Below are 23,818 nucleotides of genomic sequence, written 5' to 3'. Positions count from 1 at the left end.
AAAGAAGCCAGGATTTTAGAAAGGATGAATGTGAACGCATCCCATTCTATAGTCACTCGACCCTGCAAGTGCACGGGAACAGAATGAAGAATGGGAAACACGTAGAGATATATACACAGAAAGAGGGGAGGAGGAACAAAAAAGAAGGGTTGAGATCACTCATTCAGAAGAACACAATGCACAGCACAAAATAATGAGAACAGAACTGATGCCACATCCAAAACAATTGATTTTATTCTTTCTCAAGGAGACAGAATGGAGCCCTTATTAACCTTAGAGAGATCAGTGAAGCCACTTTGATGGCTTCTGTGTTCTTTAGGCTGCATTCTAAAGTCCATGGGCTAAATCTAGCCTGCTGCCTTTTTTGTAAATAAAGTTTTATTGGAACATAACTGTGCTTATTTGTGTCTTGTTGTCTATGGATATTTTTATGCTAAACAGCGGAGTCGAGTCATTTTGAAGAGCCCATATGGATCACAAAGTCTAAAATATTTATCTGATCCTTCGTACAAATATTTTGCCAACTGACACCATAGTGTTTTAGCTGAATCTTTCTCAATATACTTCTGCAATCTGAAAATGATAACTCTGCATTGTATTCCTGAGTTTGTGGATATATATATTTTTTGAGGCTGTGCCTCTGCCCCCTTTAATCCCTTCCGGTGCCACCTGTGATATCTAACAAGCTAGAAATGAAGACATAAAGACTAAGAGGCCAAGAGAAAGACTTCAGGACAGATATCTTGTCACACCCTAGATCTGTTCAGCTCATATTTTCCAAGTCCATGTAACTGTATCTTCTACTTTTTTCTTTTTTGAGTTGGAGTCTTACTTGGTCACCCAGGCTAGAGTCCAATGGCGCCATCTTGGCTCACTGCAACTTCCACCTCCCAAGTTCAAGCAATTATCTTGCTTCAGCCTCCTGAGTAGCTGGTATTACAGGCACCTGCCACCAAGCCCAGCTAATTTTTGTATTTTTAGTAGAGACGGAGTTTCACCATGTTGGCCAGGCTGGTCTCGAACTCCTGACCTCGTGATTTGCCTGCCTTGGCCTCCCAAAGTGCTGGGATTATAGGCGTGAGCCATCATGCCCAGCCATACTTGTACTTTTAAGCTTAAGGAAAACAACTGCATGTGCGCCCATGTGTGAAGATGTAATTGTGTATCCATGTTCGCTGCTGGTGTTTCTGTGTGTCTATGGATTTGAGTGTCTCCATGCCCACAAGCAAGGATAATATTCAAAATACATAAAAACCAGTTCAGCACAGAGATTGACTCATCAAGACAGGTGCCAGCCCAGGGCATACTGGCAGCACACAGCCCAGCACATGACTGCACATTCCCACTCCCCCAGAGGGGCTCATTTCCTTCTTCCCCACAGTATGAGCAGCTAAGATGGCTCCTGATTTCCTGGGACTTGTGATGTGTCATCAAGTGTGAGTCTGGGTGTGTGCATGGGCACAGCAGCTACTGGGCTCATATGGCTGTAAACATTCTATTTAGAATAGATACATAGACTGGGTAGAGGGGGAACCAAGCAACTACCTTCCAAACCATACGTGAGGGTACAAACTCCCCTTCAATCTGGTTTAGAGGAAGTGGATTCCAGCTATTTTTAAAGGCTAGATTGACCTCAAGGCCGGGTGATTGGCAATACACCATAGTTTCTATTAGTGAAGGTCTACCATGTGCCAAACACATATATTAAATGGGACTCTTCCCATCTCAAAATTTGGACAGAGGCCCTAAAGAGGGGGAAAAAAAATGAGTATCAACTATACTAAACTACTCCCACATTCTAAATCAAGATGCTAGACTTGCAAAAGGGGTGGTGAAGAGCTGTTACCCACCTCCAGACTGCATGAGAGAGGGCTAAGGGCTAAGGTTGAAAGGCAGGTGGTAATGAAGATCATCTGGAGAGAGTCGTCACTTTCTTCCACCCTGGCCAGTGGTGTGATTCTTACTGTAACCCGCTTCAGAGGGGGATTCCAGAGAAGAACTCCAAGAGCTTGAAACAACTGGAGTGTGAGGGACCCAGGAACTCAGACCGAAAAATAATCTGAAGGTGAATGGCTATGGCTGGGGGCTCTGGAGACAGTCCAGAGGACCACCTTGAGAGTGAGCTGCCCCCACAGAGCTTAGCAGACCACAATGTTTGCATGCTTTTCAAGGCCAAGAATGGACTGTCCAAGAGGGCTGCCTGGAAGAGAGAGGTGACCCCAGCTAGGGAGGGACTGCCAGAAGCCAGGAGTCTGAGAGGGAGTCATAAGTAGTCAGTGGAAGGAGACATCAGCCACATCAAGGGATTTGTAAACGGAGGATCCCGGCATTAGAGCATCTTCCAGAAGCCCAGGAAAATATCCTCCCACACAAGATAATGCCCAAACTCTGAGATGGAAAGAGATTTAGAGAGACTTGTAGACATTAAATAATTCATTCAATATCAAGCAGCTAAATAAATGTCGTGTGATAGTTCTGTATTGTGTCAGCTTGGGTAAGCTGGAGCTACATATCCCAGGATCCCATCCCCTGCGTGGTTCTGGTTTAGAGTTGGCCAAAAGATTAATTTGTGAATGATTTGTAAGGCAGAGAAGTGAAGCAGCTGCCACAATTACTTTCTGAAGGCTGTCATGGGTTAGAGGTGTCGGCAGGTTCCAGGTTATATTTATTCTCCCCGATTCCACATTTAGCCTTACTGAGCAAATCCTGGCCCTTCCGACCAACAAAAACTAAAAAGCCCAGGCCAATCCCAGATACAGAGGCAATCAACTTTCACAAACTTCTCCTCTCTCGGATCCTGCTCCAGCAGCTGGCACACCTAAGTCCAGAAAGTTTGATTCCTGGCTTTTCTCTGGTCCTCCAACTTCTTCATTCAAACCTGTACTCTCCCAGTTTCTCCAGCAATACTGAAAAGTCACATTCCCATAATAAATCTCTTATTACACAATACTCTTAGTGTGTCTCCTTCCCTGATGGAACCCTGACCAATACCATTAGTATCAATAATAAACATCAAGTAGGTACTGGAAATGGCTCCAGAGGAGAACATTAGGGATAAAAATTTTGAACTGATCTGGTTAGATGTAAAGGCATTAATGACCCTATTGCCATTGGGATAGGTGACACTGGTAAATCATGGCATGCAGTGGCAAGAGAGGTACATGAATTATCACCTGTTGTCACCTGTAATAAAAATGTCTTTAAAGGCAAGTCTTTGGCCGGCCAAGTAGTCACCCCCACTGAAAATTTTAATGAAAGTAGACAGTATAGGAGCTTTCGTTGATTGCTTCTAAGTGTACTTAAACATGTGGAGGAAGAAAATGATGAGCTCAGGACTTCAAATGCCAAGCTCAAGGTTTGATTACAGGAGTGGGATGCTTCTTTTTTTTTTTTTTTTTTTTTTTTTTTATGAGACGGAGTCTTGCTGTCACCAGGCTGGATTCAAGCAATTCTTCCGCCTCAGCCTCCCGAGTAGCTGGGACTACAGGCACGTGCCACCATGCCCAGCTATTTTTTGTATTTTTAGTAGAGACAAGGTTTCACCATTTTGGCCAGGATGGTCTCATGGTGAAACATGGTGAACCCGGCCAACATGGTGAAACCCGGTCTCTACTAAAAATACAGAAATTAGCTGGCCATGGTGGCACATGCCTGTAGTCCCAGCTACTCGGGAGGCTGAGGCAGGAGGATTGCTTGAACCCTGGAGGCGGAGATTGCAGTGAGCCAAGATTGCTCCACTGCACTCCAGCCTGGCGCCTGGTGATGAAGCAAGACTCTGTCTAAAAAAAAAAAAAGAAAAAAGGAAAAGAAATCCTCATTTCCTGTAGCTCCAGGGACAAAATTTCTGAAAACCAAAATGGCAAGTCTTGACTTCAATCTAATAGCGTTACTGTTGTGCCCATGGTGGAGACAGTCTTCTCTTAGAACCCAATACCACTAAATCGGCAGGGCCCAGAGTCCTGGGAACAGGAAGTAACATTTTCCTGGTGAATCATTAGGAAGGACAGCGAGGAGAGTCACTCCTATTTCCATCTCATATTGGAAATTCCACTGACTCACTCAATGAGAGGTACTATGGTAGAAAATGCCAGATGGAAGCCTCTAGAATGGCCTGTACCTACCAAAACAGTAAGCCCAAAGCAATTTTGTCCCAGAGATTAGTGTCGCCATAAGAACATCAAAGATGTAATAGTGGTGATTTCTACCATATCTTCTCTCAACTTGTAGAATACAGATGGATTTTGGAGAATGACTGGATTATCACAAACTTAATCAGGATGGCTCCAATGTCATCGTCTGTCCCAGATGTGATTTCTTTTTTTCCTTTTCTTTGTGACAGAGTCTCACTCTGTCATGCAGGCTAGAGTGCAATGGTGCCATCATGGCTCACTGTAGCCTCAGCCTTCCCAGGCTCAGTTTATCCTCCCACCTCAGCCTCCCAAGTAGTTGGAACTACAGGTATGTGCCACCAGGCCTGGATAATTTTTGTATTTCTCATAGAGATGGGGTTTCACCATGTTGTCCAGGCTGGTCTCGAACTCCTGGGCTCAAGTAATCTGCCCGCCTCAGCCTTCCAAAGTGCTGGGATTACAGATGTGAGCCACCACACCCCACCTGGATGTGATTTCTTTATTGGAGCAAAGATGGTTTTGGTACATGGTATGCAAATATTGGCCTGGCTATTGAATAAAGAAATGTTTATTCTTTATATCTGTTATGAAAGATCACTGAAGCAGTTTACTTTCTTTCTCTTTCTTTTTTCTTTCTTTCTTTTTTTTTGAGACAGAGTTTCCCTCTTGTTGCCGAGGTTGGAGTGCAATGGTGCGATCTTGGCTCACCACAACCTCCGCCTCTTGAGTTCTAGAGATTCTCCTGCCTCAGCCTTCCTGAGGAGCTGGGATTACAGGCACACACCACTACACCCGGCTAATTATGTATTCTTAGTAGAGATGGGGTTTCTCCTTGTTGGTCAGGCTGGTCTTGAACTCCTGACCTCAGGCGATCCACCCTCCTCGGCCTTCCAAAGTGCTGGGATTACAGGCATGAGCCACTGTGTCCAGCACAGCAGTTTACTTTCGACTGGTAGGGCCAGCACTACCCCTTCAATCTCCTTCCTCAGTGGTTTATCAACCATATGGAAGATAATTGCAGCACCGCTGCTCCACTCAGAAAAGACCCTAAGCATAGTGGTAAAGGAAAATGCCACCATTGTGCAGAATTTTGAGCAGTACATATGGTTGTTCATTTTGCCTGGAAGGAGAGCTAGCCAGAGATACAGATACACACACAAACACACACACACACTCTCTCTCTTCCCACCCCCCCTCACACACACTTCACACGCAAGTTCTCTCCCACTTCACATTTATAGCAACTCCTGGTCCTTCCGACCTACAAAAACCAAAAAGCCCAGGCCAACCCCAGAAGCAGACACAAATTGTGTGTGTGTGCTACGGCTGGCTAAAGGTTTGACTTTCAGGGTATTGATATTCAGGGTATTGGAGGGAGCACATTTGGAAAATTGACAATGAAGTCTGGAGAAGACCTATGCAAATGAACCATCATGAGCTGACACAAAGTGTGAAAATATTCATATATTACATGAATGCTTGCCAAAGTACAACTCCAGTAGAGGAGGATTTTAGTAATCAAACCACTAAGATGCCGCATTCTTTCCCCAACTATTTCCTCCAGTCATCCCTGTCTTTCGCCAGTAGCTCATCATGGTGTCGAGGGTAAAAGGTACTCATGGCGCAGCCACATGGGCTTCCACTCATCAAATTTGATCTGTCTACAGTCACTGCTGAGTGTCCACTCTGCCAATCAGCGGGGCCCAGAGGCCTGGGAGCAGGAAGTAACATTTTGCTGGTGAATCATTAGGGATGACAATGAGAAGAGTCACTCCTATTTCCATCTCATATTGGAAATTCCACTGACTCATGCAATGAGAGCTACTATGATAGAAAATGCCAGGTGGAAATGCAGAGACCAACACTGAACCCTGAATAAGGCAGTATTCCCCAGACTGAACAGCCACCACTTGGTGGCAGATTGATTACATTAGAACACTTCCATCATGAAAGAGGCAACACTGCTCCAAGCAGACACTCACTTTGGATCTGGGCTTCTCTTCCCAGTCCACATGCTGCTGCCAAAAACACCAACTTACAGAATATCTTTTTTATTGTTACAGGATTCCACTAAGCATAGGTTCTGACCAGGGAATTCATCTTACAGCAAATAAAACATGGCAATGGGCTCATGATCATAGAATTCACAGAGCTTACAACGTGCTGCTTGCCCTGGAGTAAATGGCCTAATAGCATGGTGGAATGGTCTTACTGAGTCTGGTACAATGCCAGCTGAGTGCTAACACTGGGCAGGGCTGATGCAATGTCTTCCATGATACCCTGAATCGGTGACCAATATATAGTGCTTTTTTTCCCATAGTCCGGATTCATGAGTCTGAAAATCAAGGATTTGAAGTGGAAATGGCTCCTCTCACTGTTACCTAGTGGGCCACTCAGGAAATTTTTGCTTTCTAGCCCCATAGCTTTGGGCTCTGTGGGTTTAAAAAGCAATTTATCTACCTAGGTTAATTATACATAAGTAAAATATGTGGCAGAGCTATCATTCAGTGACTGTATTAGGTGAGGTGTTTGCTGAAAACAAAGGGAATATGGACTGAATAGCAGAGAATGAAGTTAACCAGCTATGACCACATGACCAATGAACATCACACACCGGAGCCTGCTAGGGGGTGGGGAGGCTAGCAGGGGGTGGGGAAATTAAGGAGGGATAACATTAGGAGAAATAGCCAATGTAGATGCTGGTGGTTGGATGCAGCAAACCACCACTGCATATGTATACCTATGTAACAATTCTGCACAATCTGCACACGTACCACAGAAGTTAAAGTATAATAAAAAATAAATTAAAAAATAATAATAAATAAAAATAAAGAGGACAAACGGGCATGTTAAATGACATCATAGCTGTGTAATTAGCAAAATCCAAATTGTCAACAATTTTATAAGAAGAATGATGCAATTTCTAGGATAAAAATGAGAGAAGAAACCTACAGATTTAAAAAGATTTATGAAGCCTATCAGCTGAAAAAAAAAAAAAAAAAGTATTTTTTCAGCCAGGCTGGGTGACTTACCCCTGTAATCCCAGCACTTTGGGAGGCCGAGTCGGGTGAACCACAAGGTCAGGAGATCAAGACCATCCTGGCCAACACAGTGAAACCCTGTCTCTACTGAAAAATATAAAAAACTAGCTGGGTGTGGTGGCATGGGCCTGTAGTCCCAGCTACTGGGGAGGCTGAGGCAGGGGAATTGCTTGAACCCAGGAGGTGGAGGTTGCAGAGAGCTGAGATTGCGCCACTGCACTCCAGCCTGGTAACAGAGCGAGACTCTGTCTCAAAAAAAAAAAAAAAAAAGTATTTTTTCTCACACTCCTTCTATCTGTGGTTTCAGCTTCTATGGTTTTAGTTACCTGTAGCCAACCCGGGACTGAAAATAGGTGAGCATAGTACAATAAGATATTCTGAGAGAAAGAGATCACATTTATATAACTTTTATTATAGCATATGGTTATAATTGTCCTATTTTATTATTGTTGTTGCTAATCTCTTACTATGTCTAATTTATAAATGGAACTTTATCATCAGTATGTATAGGAAAAAGCATAGTACTATGCATACAGGGTTCAGTGCTGTCCTGGTTTCAGGCATGCATTGGAGGTCTTGGAATGCATCCCCTGAGGATAAGGAAAACTACTGTAAGGTAAATATTAACAAATTATTTTTTTCCCTCTTCTTATTCATGGGAGTGACCGAAACTATTACCTGTAAGCAACCAGAAGAATACACAGAAGCTGCTCGAGACCTCATCCAGATCCACAGAAAAGAGTCCACATGTTAGGATTAAAGGTTAAGGCAAGGAATAGCCAAGGCAATCCTAAGCAAAAAGAGCAAAGCTGGAGACATCACGTTACCTGACTTCAAACTATACTACAGACTACAGTAACTAAAATTACATGGTACTGGCATAAAAACAGACATACAGATCAATGAAACAGAATAAATAACCTAGAAATAAGACTGCTCACCTATGCCGGATGCGGTGGCTCACACCTGTAATCCCAGCACTTTGGGAGGCTGAGGCGGGTGGATCACGAGGTCAAGAGATCGAGACCATCCTGGTCAACATGGTGAAACCCCGTCTCTACTAAAAATACAAAAAATTAGTTGGGCATGGTGGCGCGTGCCTGTAATCCCAGCTACTCAGGAGGCTGAGGCAGGAGAATTGCCTGAACCCGGGAGGCGGAGGTTGCGGTGAGCCGAGATTGCGCCATTGCACTCCAGCCTGGGCAACAAGAGTGAAACTCCAACTCAAAACAAAAAAAAAAAAAAAAAAAAAAAAGACTGCACACCTACAACCTCCACAAACCTGACAAAAACAAGCAATGGGAAAGGATTCCCTATTCAATAAATGGTGCTGGAATAACTGGCTAGCCATATCCAGAAAGTGGACTCCTTCCTTACACCATAGACAAAAGTTAACTTAAGATGGACTAAAGGCTTAAGTGTAAAACCCAAAACTATAAGAACCCTGGATGACAACCTAGGCAATACCATTCAGGACACAGGCATGAGAAAGATTTCATGAGGAAGTCGCCAAAAGCAATTGCAACAAAAGCAAAAACTGGCAAATGGAATCGAATTAAACTAAAGAGCTCCCGCACAGCACAAGAAACTATCAACAGAGTAAACAGACAACCTACAGAATGGGAGAAAAGTTTTGCAAACTATGCATCCAACAAAGGTCTAATATCCAGCATCTATAAGGAACTTAAACAAATTTACAAGAAAAAAAAGCATACAAAAGTGGGCAAAGGACATGAACAGACACTTTTCAAAAGAAGACACACAGGCAGCCAACAAACACATGAGAAAAAGCTCAACATTACAGATCATTAGAGAAATGCAAGTCAAACCGCGGTGGTATACTTTCTCACACCAGTCAGAATGGCTACTATTACAAAATCAAAAAACAGGTGGAGGCAAGGTTTTGGAGAAAAGAACACACTTATACACTGTTGGTGGGAGTATAAGTTGGTTCAACCATTGTGAAAAGCAGTGTGGTGGTTCCTCAAAGACCTAAAAATAGAAATACGATTTGACCCACCAATCTCATTTATGTACCCAAAGGAATATAAATCATTCTACCATAAAGACACATGCACGTGAATGTTCACTATAGCACTGTTCCCAATAGCAAAGACATGGACTCAACCTAAATGCCCATCAATGATAGACTGGATTAAAAAAATATATGGTATATATATACCGTGAACACTATGCAGCCATAAAAAAGAACAAGATCATGTCCTTTGCAGGGACGTGGATGGAGCTGAAGCCGTTATCCTTAGCAAACTAACGCAGGAACAGAAAACCAAATGCCACATGTTCTCACTTGTAAGTGGGAGCTAAATGATGAGAACACATGGATACACGGAGGGGAGCAACACACTGAGGCTTTTTGGAGGGTGGAGGGTGGGGGGAGGGAGAGGATCAGGAAAAATAACTAATGGATACTAGAAATAATCTGGACAACAAACCCCGTGACACAAGTTGACGTATGTCACAAACCTGCTCTTATATCTCTGAACTTAAAAGTTAAAAAAAAAAAAAAAAAAAAAAAAGGTGAAGGTGTGATTTTTTAGGAAAAAAAAAAAAAGATGTTTCTGGCTTGAGCCCCAAGTCATTGTAATTCAGCAGACTGATTACACATACCTTGAATCATTTAATTCCCACGAGAACTTGTGAGGTAAGTGTTATTAACACCAGTTTACAGACGCAGATGCTCAAAGTGGGAAGAAAGTCTGAGGCCATTCAATAGCTGTCTCATGGGCTAGGAGTTCAGGACCAGGAAAAAGCATGTAGTAAATGACATTTGAGGGGCAGGCTTTTAAAATGTGAGTGGTCTTATTTAACTCTCACACTAATTCCATAAGATAGACATTACCATTCCCAATTTACAGACAAGGAATCTAAGACTTTGAGCCCAGGTCTGCTCAGCTGTGATACTCACATCCCTCCATCACCCATGAGCTGTGTTCTGATCATCTCCTTGAGGACTGACTGCCCAGAGTCCAAACATTTCAAAATTAGTGCTTAGGGAAGGGGTGAGGGGCCAGGGGATAGACTGGGTAGAAGTGCTGTGACAGAGGTGTTTCCTCCATGCTGAGGAGAGAATGGGGGTAGAGGGAACCAAACCCAGAATGAGGAAGGCATCTTGAGGAGGTCTTTTTTTTTTTTTTTTTTTTTTTCTTGAGATGGAGTCTCACTCTTGTCACCCAGGCTGGAGTGCAATGGCACTATCTCAGCTCACTGCAACCTCCACCTCCCAGGTTCAAGCGATTCTCCCGCCTCAGCCTCCTGAGTAGCTGGGATTACGAACATGAGCCACCACGCCTGGATAATTTTTTTATTTTTAGTAGAGATGGGGTTTCACCATGTTGGCTAGGCTGGTCTCGAATTCCTGACCTCAAGTGATCTGTCTGCCTTGACCTCCCAAAGTGCTGGGATTACAGGCATGAGCCACTGTGCCCTGCCATGAGAAAGTCTTTAAAATTGAGTAGGAATCAGTGTGTGTGTGTGTGTGTGTGTGTGTGTGTGTGTGTGTGCGTGTGTTGGAGGGAAAGGAGAGCAAAGGCTAATGAATGGAAAAGCATTTGCAAAGAATGCTTGAGGCAAGTTCAATAAGCAGTTAATGATGACTGAACTACAAGGCGTAAGGAGAGATGGCAGAGATGAGGCTGAAAGTTGGCCAAGGCTGAGCTCAGAAAGAAGCTGGTTGCTGTACAGTTTGAGTTTTATCTTGAAGACAATGGAGAACCCCGTAAGGGCTCAGGGTCAAGGGAAGAGGCAGATTGCCACCTTAGAGACGAAGCTGTAAGGCCCGATGAGTGGGTGAAACTGAAGACTGGGCAATAAAATAGAAGTTTTGACAATAATCCAGGTAAGAAATCATAAGCCCTTGGGCAAAAAGCAGTGGTTGCCTGGGAATGCTGAGAGGGAAAAGGGGAGCATGAGGATAGTTTCCAACTCTGGGCCCTCCATTGTTTAACGGATGATTGCTTTTTTTCTCTCCTACAATCTGGCTACAATGATGGCAGCACTGTCCATGTGCTGTCTGAAAAACACTGAAGGCCCAAAATACCAATATGCTGCATTCTCCAGGGCCTGTAGCCCCTCCACTCAAGTCCCTATTACAGCTGTATTCACACAAGAGCAAACACTGAACACTTACTGGACCTTTTGGTAAATGATTTTTTTTTTTAGGGGCCACCATTTGAATCTTGGCCAACTGTAAGGAAAGGCTGGAAGAGGATTTTGGAGATGGACTGCAGCAATTCTGGAGGACTCGATGTCCTGGAATTTGGGAGAGGGGAGGCCACACCACCTAGGAGGGAGGGGGTTGTTGGGGTGGGGTGGGCAGGTAATCTGCTCTCATAAGTCATTCCTGCTCTTTGGCAGCTAGGGATTTAGGGGTCTTTGGCCCAAGATCAAGTTTCTCTTTAACTTCTCTTTTCTGCACGTGGAATCCCAGACCCAGCTCGGTGCTCCAGCCAGAAGGTAGGCCGCAGTGGAGAGCTAGAGTGAGGAGCATGTCCTCTGATGGGTTTTTTCCCCAAGGGTCAAAAGGCAGATACTGAAAAGGTGGATCTCTTAGACTCGCAGTACCAGCTGGGGCAGCTCTGGGACTCAAGAGTCCTCAGAGGCGACGGTCCTAAAACCAGGAGCAGCTGTGAGCGGTTGCCTGCGAAGTTCCACTCCACTAGTAAGCTCTCGCAGAGGACTGGGCAGGAGACATCCGACAGCCAAGCGGACTGGAGCGCTGGCTTTTTCTCCTTGAGAGTGATACCTGCCTGTGTCGCTTCTGCTTAAACTTATAAATTAAAAAAAAAAAAAAAAAAAAAAAAAAGAGTGATACCTGAGATAGGCTTCAAGGCTGGAGGGACGAGGCTCTCTGCTCCCACTTCGGGAGGTCACTCCTGGCTCTCCGCCGCCTCACACACGCACTAGCTGGGCAGCACCCGGCCAGTCAATGAGACTGCAAACCTTGTTTGCTTTTAGTTACTGATTGTTAAAGATTAAGCTTCTGGTAAGCCGACATCAATAATCCTTCCGGAAAAATCTTTTAACTAAGTTAGTAATAGGAAAAAAAATGGTTGCAATTGTAGATATTAGTCAATTAGAAGATGTGAGAGAGGGAGGTAGAGTGGGTCCCGGGCGGGGTGCAGGAGTGTGTGTGTGCGCACGTGTTGGGTTAGGGGAGATTGAGAGTGTGTGTGCAAACTTTCGGGAGAGAGCTTTGTCTCGCGGAAGAGGAGTGAGGACTGCAGCTCTCCCAGGCCAGGTTCTTCCTGACACTTCCCCCAACCCCCAACCCCCCCAAGCTCGCCCCGCCCCAAGCTGGACAGTTACTCCCAGGGACTCTTCTTTCTCCCTTCTTTTTTTTTTTTTTTTTTGAGACAGAGTTTTGCTCTTGTTGCCCAGGCTGGAGTGCAATGGCGCAATCTTGGCTCACCGCAACCTCCGCCTCCTGAGTTCAAGCCATTCTTCTGTCTCAGCCACCCAAGTAGCTGGGATTACAGGCATGTGCCACCATGCCCGGCTAATTTTTTGTGTTTTTAGTAGAGACGGGGTTTCACCATGTTGGCCAGGATGGTCTCGATCTCTGGACCTCATGATCCATCCGCCTCGGCCTCCCAAAGTGTTGGGATTACAGGCGTGAGCCACCGCGCCCGGCCCTCTTCTCCCTTCTTTACTCAGAAGGGGGTAGGCGGGCGCCTGTAATCCCAGCTACTCGGGAGGCTGAGACAGGAGAATAGCTTGAACCCGGGAGGCGCAGACTGCAGTTGACCAAGATCGTGCGACTGCACTCCAGCCTGGGCGACAGACCGACGTTCTGTCTCAAAAACAAACAACAAAAAAGAAGGGGGCAGCTGCGAGCATCCCCTCTTCTCCTTCCCTTTGATTAGCTGAGCGGCCTAGATCTAGGACCGTCCCGGCCGGGGGACGGGATGGGGAGGGCTTTGACGAGTCCCTCCCGGATGGGCGGAGCCCGCGGGAGATTTGCGGTGCAGGCTGCTTCTCCAAGAGAGCACGCTCCCTGTCGTGGGCGGTGTCCACAAAATGCGCCTCCGTGGGTGACAGAGGGGGGTGGTGGGGCGTGGGAGGCTAGTGGGCGATTCTGAGCAGCTGGCCTGTCCCGAGTGCGGAGCCAGCCCTCGGGCTGGGAGGAACAGGAGAGGCGGCACCACTGCTTCCCTCTCCCGGGAGACCCCACTGCGGAAGACAGAGAGCTGAGCCCCGGCGCGGATCAGGCGAACTCGACAGGCCCCAGCCGGTCACCTGCCCCTAACCCCGGTTGGGCTGGGAGGGGTCTTCTCCCCACAAGTACCCTAGCCTGGCGGAGGCTTCTCCTTTCCAACGCCCGCGCCCGGCGCCCGCCTTAGACTGCTGTCGCCCGCCGGGCTCCTCTCTCGCTCCCGGTGCCTGGTGGCCCGAGGTGGCCCGCGCCATCGTACTGTCCAGCCGACTCAGATTAACGCAGGTTCGAGATGCCGCGGCTCCGACCCAGTGGGCGCGGCGTTCCGGGTCCTCAGGGAGGAGGTGGGAAGGACGCATCTGGGGTCTGTGGTCTGGACCTCCGGCCTCTGAGCGCGCCCCAACCCCTCGAGGCAGGATTGCGACCGCGGAGGCCTGCAGCTGTGACTGAACTCTCGCCTCCTCTGCCAGTTTCGCGGCCCGCAGTCCACCCGGGCTAATGGCGTTAACCTTGGATTCCCCTCAATGCAGCGCCCTGTGTCACCCGGGAAAGTCTCCACGCAGGAAAGCCCAGGGCCCTGTGAGTGTACACATGGGGAGGCTCAAAAGCTGCAGATACTATTTGTTTAGTTTGAAGTTCGGTGGAAAGCTGTGCCTTCTTATTTTTTAAAAAAATTCAACTTTGTTGAAGTATAGTTTACATGCAATAAAATGCACCCACTTTAAGTGGATATTTAGATACGTTTTGACACATTCACACTCCACTACCATGATCAAGATACAGAACATTTCCATTTCCTCAAAAATCACCTTTGCCATCCTCCTGGACCACCCTGTGTCCTCTACCCGCCCCCCTTCCCACACACCTGAGCTCTAGGCAACCGCCGGACTGCTTTCTTCTACTATAGATTATGTTTTTGTATTTTCTGGAATTTCATATCAATGGAATCAGACACTATGAGCTCTGTGTTCACTTCACCTAATGTTGTTGAGAATCATCCCTATTGTTGGAAAGATCAGTTTACTTTTTATTCTTTTGAGAAGGAGTCACTCTGTCGCCCAGGCTGGAGTGCAGTGTCCTGATCTCGGCTCACTGCAACCTCCGCCTCCTGAGTTCAAGCGATTCTCCTGCCTCAGCCTCCCAAGTAGCTGGGATTACAGGCACCCGCCACCACGCCCGGCTAATTTTTGCATGTTTTTTGGTAGAGGCGGGGTTTCATCATGTTGGCCAGGCAGGTCTCAAACTCCTGACCTCAGGTGATCCACCCACCTCGGCCTCCCAGATTTCTGGAATTAGAGGCCTGAGCCCGGCGTTTTCATTGCTGAGTGATAGTGCACTGTCTGGTTGTACCGCAATTTGTTTATCCTTTCTCTTGTCCACAAACATTTGGACTTTTTCCCAGTTTGGGCTATTTTGAATTAAGTTGTTAGGAATATTTGTTCAAGTCTTCGTGGCTATATGATTTCATTTCTCGTGGGTGCATATCTAGAAATGGAATTGCTGGGTCATATCAGAAAATATATTTTTAATGTAGTAAGAAACTACAAAACTACTTTCTAAAGTGGTTGAAGCATTTTACACTCCCACCAGTAGTATATAAAAATTCCAGTCATCTCCACATTGTCACCAATGTTTAGTATTGCCAGTCTTTTAAATTTTAGTTATGCTAGTGGGTGCCCAGTGGTACCTTACCATATTTTTGAATTTCGTTTCTCAAATAAATATGTTGAGCATCTTTTCACGTGTTCGTGTTACAAACATATATATCTTATTTAGTGCAATGTCTGTTCAAATATTTTGCTCATTTTTATAAGGTCGTTTTATATTACTGGACTGTTAAACTTTTCTATATATTTATATATATAAATATATAGAATATTTTTAATATATTCTATATATTTAAAAGTCCAGTAATATAGCCTAAATGTATAGAAAACTTTTACAGTCTGTGGTTTGCCTCATCATTTTCTTTTTTTTCTTTTTCTTTTTTTGACGGAGTTTTGCTCTTGTTGCCCAGGCTGGAGTGCAATGGTGCAATCTTAGCTCACTGCAACCTCTGCCTCCTGGGTTCAAGCAATTCTCCTGCCTCAGCCTCCTGAGTAGCTGGGATTACAGGCATGCACCACTACACCCAGCTAATTTTGTATTTTTAGTAGAGACAGGGTTTCTCCATGTTGGTCAGGCTGGTCTCAAACTCCCAACCTCAGGTGATCTGCTCACCTCGGCCTCCCAAAGTGCTGGGATTACAGGCGTGGGCCACTGCACCTGGCCTTTTTTTTTTTTTTTTTTTTTGAGACGGAGTCTTGCTCTGTCACCCAGGCTGGAGTGCAGTGGCATGATCTCGGCTCACTGCAACCTCCGCCTCCTGGGTTCAAGCAATTCTTCTGCCTCAGCCTTCCCAGTAGCTGAGATTACAGGCATGTGCCACCATGCCCGACTAATTTTTGTGTGTTTTAGTTGAAACGGGTTTTCACCATGTTGGCCACACTGGTCTCAAACTCCTGACCTCATAATCCGCCCACCTCAGCCTCCTAAAGTGCTGAGATTACAGTCATAAGCCACCACACCCGGTCTGCCTCATCATTTTCAAAACCGTTTCAAAAAGTTGAGTTTTAGTTTTGATGAAATCTAATAATCATTATTTTCTTTTATAGTTTGTGATTTTGAAGTCTTAAGAAATCTTTTGCCTTATACCAGCTTTGCACAGATTTTTTCCTTTGTTTTCTTCTTGCAAGTTTTATAGTTTTAGCTCAAATATTTAGGCCTGTTGAGGCCTATTTCTTTTTTCTTTTCTTTTTTTTTAAGTCTATATTCTATGAAGAAACATGTTTAGGCCTATTTCAAATTAAATTTTACATGTGGTGTGCAGTAAAGGCTGAGGTTAATTTTTTTTTCTGTGTGGATATCCCATTGTTCCAGCATAATTCATTGAATAGGCTACCCTTTTCTCACTAAATTACCTTAGAACCTGTAGTAGCTAGAACTTAACATGGCACCTAATGAATACCATCTGGATGCAGGCCTTTGTGTGGTCCCCTCCTACTACATTGGTTGCCTTGGTTGACTTGTGTAACCAATACAATTTTGCACAAATTAGGGAGTAAAAGTTAACAACACTAGGTCATAAAAACATTGGCTTCTACCTTGCTCTCTACCTTGATCTCTCTTGGATCACTCATCCAGGGAAGCCAGCCGGAAACTCAAGCACTCTATGAAGAGTCTTATGTGGTGAGGAACTGAAGCCTCATGCCAGCACCAGCATCTACCTGCCAGACAGGTAAGTGAGCCATTTTGAGTAGATCCTCTAGCTCCAGTCCAGCATTCAGGTGATTAGCCTCAGCCAACATCTTGATGCGCAACCTCAGGAGAAAGCTTGAACTAGAATCATGAATCTAAACTGCCTTTTAATTCCTAACCTAAGAAACTATATTTCTAAACTTTTAATTCTGTTCCATAGATTTATGTGTCTGTCCTTACAGCAACACACCACACTATCTTGATTACTGTAGTAAGTTTTTTTTTGTTTTTTTGTGTTTTTTTTGACAGAGTCTCGCTCTGTCACCAGGCTGGAGTGCAGTGGTGTGATCTCGGCTCACTGCAACCTTTGCCTCCCAGGCTCAAGTGATTCTCCTGCCTCACCCTCCTGGGTAGCTGGGACTACAGGCATGCACCATCACACCTGGCTAGTTTTTGTATTTTTAGTAGAGATGGGATTTCACCATGTTGGCCAGGATGGTCTCGATCTCTTGACCTCGTGATCCGCCCACCTCGGCCTCCCAAAGTGCTGGGATTACAGGTGTGAGCCACTGCTCCCCATCGTACTGTAGTAACTCTTAAAGCCTTCTAATATTGTTTTCTTTAAAAATGACTTTGACTCTTCTATATTCTTTATATTTGTATATCAGTTTTAGAATTAGCTTGTAAATGTCTATAAAAATCTTGCTGGCTTTTGATTGGGTTTGCATTGAAGCTATAGTTTTAATTCTGGGAAAACTGATATCTTAACAATATTCATGACCACTCTGGGTTGCCACCACTACTGCTACCATCATGCCAGCCCCTCGGGTCTTCGTGAGGCCGGGTGACACTCAAAAATGGGAGACAAGCCAGTTTGGGAGAAGATTACGTCCAGCTTCATTCAACATTACTACCAGTGATTTGACAGCAATAGAACACAACTAGGCACAATTTGCAATGGTGTATCATGCCTTACGTGGGAAGGACAACAGGTCCATAGGAAAGCTGCCACTGTGGAGAAGTTGTCTAGCCTTCCATTCCAGAAATCCAGCATGGCATCACGGCGCAGCACCATCAACCCACGCCAGACAGCTGCATCATCAGCATGGTTGTGGGCCAGCATACGGCAGATGAAGACCCATCATGGGGTTCCACCAGATGTTCCAATTAAAGAACATCAATGATGCTTGGGTCTGCACAAATAACATGTTCAGGCAGGCCCTCCGTAACTTCAGCTGACCTCTCAGACAGGCATTCACGCTGTTTCCTCCTTCCTCCTCTTCCCAGTACTATTCCCACTCCTCCAGATGCTCCAAATCTCATGCACAAATGAGCACAGCTGTGGTGGGAGTGGGCGCAGTGCGCTGCGGCCACCAAGGTGCTGTGCATGATGTTTGGATGCTAGACTAGTTGCATCTGATGGAAGAAGTTTGTGTTGTAACCGCACATGCCTTAGAAAGTCTCAAGTAATGCAAAAGGTTGTTCTTTTTTTTTTTTAATCTATTGACAAGTTGCTCTAGTAACCCAAAGAATTGAAGGAGAAAGCAGCTGCCTCACCTCCCAGACATTGATTTGTTCAGATGTTTCAATGCCTCATGATACAATAAAACCACAAAATTTTTCTTAAAAAAAAAATTCAGTCTTCTGATCTATGAACAAGGAAAATATCTGCATTTAAAATTTTATAAACAATATTTTATAGTTTTAAGTGCTCAAGTTTAGGTCTTGCAAATATTTTATAAAATTTATCCCTAAATATTTCTTGTTTTTGATGATACAACGAATGGTACTGTGTTTTAAATTTCTATTTATAGTTGGTTGTTGCCAGCACAATATATAAACATACAATTGGTATGTGTATATTGGCCTTTTATCCTGTGACATTTCTAAACATGCTTCTTGGTTCCAGTAGCTCACTAAAAGATTCCTTTGGATTTTCCACATAGATACTCATGTTGTCTGTGAATAATGATAATTTTACTTCTTCCTGTCCAGTTTAGGAGCCTTTTATTTACTTTCCTTGCCGTGTTTCACTGATTGGGGGACCTCTAGTGCAGTATGGGGGGGTTTTGTTTTTGTTTGCTTGTTTTTGTAGAGACAGGGCCCTGACATGTTGCCCCAGCTGGTTTCAAACTCCTGGACTCAAGTGATCCTCCCGCCTCAGCCTCCCAAAGTGCTGGGATTACAGGCATGAGCCACTGCACCTGGCCTCTATTACAATATTCAATAGAAGTGGCGAGAACAGACAATGTTGTCCTGGTTTCTAATCTTAGGGGAAAACATTCAGTCTTCACCATTAAATATGATATTAAGTGAAGGTTTTTCAATTCTTCATTAGATTGAAGAAATTCCCTTCTATTCCTAGTTTACTGAGAAATTTTATTACAAGTGGGTGTTGAATTTTGTCAAATGCTTTTCTATATTTATTGACATGATATTGTTTTCTTTTTTTTGGTTGAATAATGTGCTAAATCAACAATGTCAATTTTTGAATGTTAAACAAATCTTGCACAATTCTTGGGATAAACCCCATTTGAGCTTCTGCTTTTTCCTTATTATTTTCTTATTATATTGCTAAATTTGATTTGCTAATGTTTTGTTAAGGATTTTTTTTTCATCTCTGTTTATGAGGGATATTGGTTAAATTTTTTTTTTCTTGCGTCTTTGTCTTTGTTTTGGCAACACGTTGATGCTAACCTCATAGCAGCAGTTGCAAAGTACTTACTCCTATTTTCTGGAAAAGTTTATGTGAGTTTGTATTATTACTTTCTTCAATAACTGATAGAATTCAGTAGTGAAGCCATCTGGCTAGAAGTTTTCTTTGTGGAAAGGTTTGTAATCAGAAATTCAAATTCTTTAATAATTACAATGAATAATTACAATGAATATTCAGGTTATTTCTTCTTAACATCAGTCTTTCAAAATAATTTTTCCCTTCCATCCAAGTTATTGAATTTATTAACATAAACTTGTTCAGAATATTCCCTCATTATCTTTATATTATCTGTACAGCCTGTAGTGATGTTTTCTCTTTCATCCCTGGTATTGGTAAGTGTGACATCTTTCTTTCTTTCCTATTTAGCCTGACTAGAAGTTTTTCAATATTATCTTTTCAAAGAATTAGTTTTAGAGTAATTGATTTCTCTATTGTCAAGGGGTTATTTCTTCTTTTTATTTTATTTATTTATTTTTGAGATAGAGTCTCACTCTGTCACCTAGGTTGGCGTGCAATGGCAGGATCACGGCTCACTGCAGCCTAAACCTCCGTGGCTCAAGTGATCTTCCTGCCTCAGCCTCCTGAGTAGCTGGGACCATAGGCACATATCACCATGCCTGGCTAATTTTTAAAATTTTTTGTAGAGTGGGAGTCTTGCTGTGTTGCCCAGGCTGATGAGGGGTCTTCTCTGATTATTTTACTCATCTTTATTTTTGCTTCCCTTTGCTTCCTTTGGGTTTACTTTGCTCTTCTTTTTCTAGGCCCATAAGGTGGAAACGTAGATCACTGATTTGAGGTCTTTATTATTTTCTACTATAAGCTAATTTCCTTGGATGCTTAACTGCTTCCCACAGATTTTGCTATATTGTGTTTTATTTTCATCCAATTCAAAATATTTTCTAATTGCCCTTGTGATTTCTCCTTTTACCTATAGGTCATTAAGAGGTGTATTTTGTATTTGTAAAGGTATATGCCACAACTGAGAAAAAAAAAAGTGTATTTCATTTCCAAATATTTGGGGATTTTCCACATATCTTTCTGTTACTGGAGTTAATTACATTATAGTCAGAGGATATACTCTGTATGGTTTTGTTTTATTTTATTTCATTTCATTTTATTTTATTTGAGACAGGTCTTACTCTGTCACCCTGGCTGGAGTGCAGTGGTGTGATCTCAGCTCACTGCAACCACCACTTCCTGGGTTCAATCAATTCTTCCACCTCAGCCTCCCAAGTAGCTGGGGTTACAGGCATGTGCTACCATGCTCGGCTAATTTTTGTATTTTTAGTAGAAATGGGGTTTCACCATGTTGGCCAGGCTGGTCATGAACTCCTGACCTCAGGTGATCCACCCAAGTTGGCCTCCCAAAGTGCTGGGGTTACAGGTATGAGTCACTGGGCCCAGCCTTACTTTCTCAGTAATTATAGAAGTAGACAAAAATATAAACAGTCAAGAGATAAAAGCCTTGACCAGTCCTATCAACCAACTTGATCTGACTGAATGTGTAGAATACTCCACCCAACGTCAGCAGAATACATATGGTTTTCAATTGAATACTATTTATCATGATAGGCTATACCCTGGGCCAAAAAAATAAGTCACAATGTATTTGAAAGGATTAAAACCATACAGAGTACCGCCAGGCACAGTGGCCCACGCCTGTAATCCCAGCACTTTGGGAGGCCAAAGTGGGTGGATCACTTGAGGTCAGGAGCTTGAGACCAGCCTGGCCAATATAGTGAATCCCTGGCCGCAGTGAGCTGAGATAGCGCCATTGAACTTCAGCCTGGGCCGCAAAGCGAGACTCCGTCTCAAGAAAAAAAATTACTGAGAAAGCAAGTTGACATCTCCAACCACACTTACAGGTTTGTCTGTTTTTCCTTTTCATTCTCTCAGGTTTTGTCTCTTGTATTTCAAAGTGCTTTTATTAGTTGATTGTACTTTCAAGAGTATTATATCCTCTTGAGGAATTAACCCCTTCATCATTGTAAAATGTTCTTCTCCTTGTAATCTTTAGGTTGCAAAGTCTACTTTGTCTGATGTTAAATAGCTATTCCTGCTTTCTTCGGTTAGCATTTGCATGTCATATCCTCTCCCATTCTTTTGCTTTTTTTTTTTTTTTTTGAGACGGAGTCTTGCTTTGTTGCCAGGCTGGACTGCAGTGGCACAATCTCAGCTCACTGCAACCTCTGCCTCCTGGGTTAAAGCAATTATTCCGCCTCAGCCTCCAGAGTAGCTGGGACCACAGGCGTGTGCCACCACACCCGGCTAATTTTTGTGTTTTTAGTAGAGACGGGGTTTCACCATATTGACCAGGATGGTCTCGATCTCTTGACCTCGTGATCCGCCACCTCGGCCTCCCAAAGTGCTGGGATTACAGGCTTGAGCCACCGCGCCCGGCCCATTCTTTTGCGTTTAACTTAACTGTGTCTTCATATTTGAAGCAAATTTCTTGTAGCAAACATATAGTTGGATCTTGCTTTTCTTTAAATACTGCAACAATTTCTACCTTTTAATTGGAATGTTCAGAGTATTTACATTTAAAATAATTATTGATATGGTTAGATTTAAGTCTAACATCTTAGTCTCTGTTTTCTGTGTTCCTTATCCGTTTACTCTTCCTTCCCCCTTTTTCCTGCCTTCTTTTTGATGAATCAAATATTTGAATGATAACATTTTGTCTCCACAATTAGTTTATTAGCCATATCTTTTTTCTTTTTTCCTTTTTTAAATTTCTTTCTTTTTTTTTTTTTTTAAATGGGGTTTCACCATGATGGCCAGGCTAGTCTTGAACTCATGACCTCAGGTGATCCACCCACCTTGGCCTCCCAAAGTGCTAGGATTGCTGGCGTTAGCAACCACGCCTGACCTAGCCATACCTTTTAATTTTATTTACTGAACATATTTTTAACTTATCGTGGTTCACATTTACATAATAGTATGTTATTTTATGTAGAGTGTAACAGTGTAGTTCAATTTGTCCCCTCCCATTTTTTGTGTTATTTTTATTTATTTATTTTTGGGACAGGGTCTTGCTCTGTTGCCCAGGCTGGAGTGCAGTGGTGTGATCTCAGCTCACTGCAACCTCTGCCTCCTGAGTAAAGGCAATTCTCCTGCCTCAGCCTCCCAAGTAGCTGGGGTTACAGGCATGTGCTACCATGCTCGGCTAATTTTTGTATTTTTAGTAGAGATGGGGTTTTCCCATGTTGGCCAGGCTGGTCTTAAACTCCTGACCTCAGGTGATGCACCTACCTTGGCCTCCAAAAGTGCTGGGATTACAGGTGTGAGCCACCTCGCCCAGCCCTCTTTGTGTTATTTTTATATATTTTACTTATAAGGATACTATAAACTCCATAATACATCATTTTTGCCTTAAGCAGTCAATTTTCTTTTAAACAGATTTAAAATGAGGAAGACATCTTTTCTGTTTTTTCACAGGTTGACCATGTCTGGAGCTCTTTATTCCTTTGTGCAGATCCGTAGATCCGGGTTTGCTTTGACTTCATTGCTCCTCTCCCTGACGTTCTTCCTTTCTTCTCCTTTTTTTTCTTTTTCTTTTTTCTGTGTGTGTGTGTGTGTGTGTGTGTGTGTGTGTGTGTGTAGTTTTGCTCAAAATGAGTTATCTCAGGCTGGGTGTGGTGGCTCACACCTGTAATCCTAGCACTTTCGGAGGCCAAGTAAGACTCCATTTCGAAAAAAAAAAAGATAATTATCTCTACTTTTGTTTGTCCCACAAGTAAAGAAAAAAGCTTTGGCCGGGCGCGGTGGCTCAAGCCTGTAATCCCAGCACTTTGGGAGGCCGAGGCGGGTGGATCACGAGGTCAAGAGATCGAGACCATCCTGGTCAACATGGTGAAACCCCGTCTCTACTAAAAATACAAAAAACATTAGCTGGGCATGGTGGCGCGTGCCTGTAATCCCAGCTACTCAGGAGGCTGAGGCAGGAGAATTGCCTGAACCCAGGAGGTGGAGGTTGCGGTGAGCCGAGATCGCGCCATTGCACTCCAGCCTGGGTAACAAGAGCGAAACTCCGTCTCAAAAAAAATAAAAAATAAATAAATAAAAAATAAATTAAAAAAAAAAAAAAAAAAAGCTTTTTTTTTTCTACATTTTTTTTTTTTTTTTTTTTGAGACAGAGTCTCCGCCTGTCCCTGAGGCTGGAGTGCAACGGTGCGATCTTGGCTCACTGCAACCTCTGCCTCCCGGATTCCAGTGATTCTCCTGTCTCAGCTTCCAGAGTAGCTGGGATTAAAGAGCTTGCCACCATGTTTGGCTAATTTTCGTATTTTTAGTAGAGACAGGGTTTCACCATGTTGCTCAGGCTGGTCTTGAACTCCTGATCTCAGCTCATCCACCCGTCTCAGCCTTTCAAAGTGCTGGGATTACAGGTGTGAGCCACCATACCTGGACCATTTTGAAACATACTTTCATTGTACATAGAATTCTTGACAGGTTTTTGTTTTATTTCTTTCATTACTTTAAAGATATTGCAATGTTGTCTCCTGGCTTGCATAGTTCTTGA

General features: G+C 43.8%; 1 pseudogene; it reads left to right on the top strand.

The window, feature by feature from the left end:
• The first annotated feature begins 17,374 nt into the window (after window positions 1–17,374).
• Window positions 17,375–18,235, top strand: LOC116531223 (annotated as a pseudogene).
• Window positions 18,236–23,818: the final 5,583 nt, after the last annotated feature.

The sequence above is a fragment of the Sapajus apella genome, unplaced genomic scaffold (assembly GCF_009761245.1).
Source record: "Sapajus apella isolate SASKATOON/1434 unplaced genomic scaffold, GSC_monkey_1.0 scaffold69, whole genome shotgun sequence".
Lineage (NCBI taxonomy): Eukaryota > Metazoa > Chordata > Mammalia > Primates > Cebidae > Sapajus > Sapajus apella.
The sequence above is the reverse complement of the archived record's forward strand: the minus strand, read 5'-3'. Positions and strand labels throughout refer to the sequence as shown.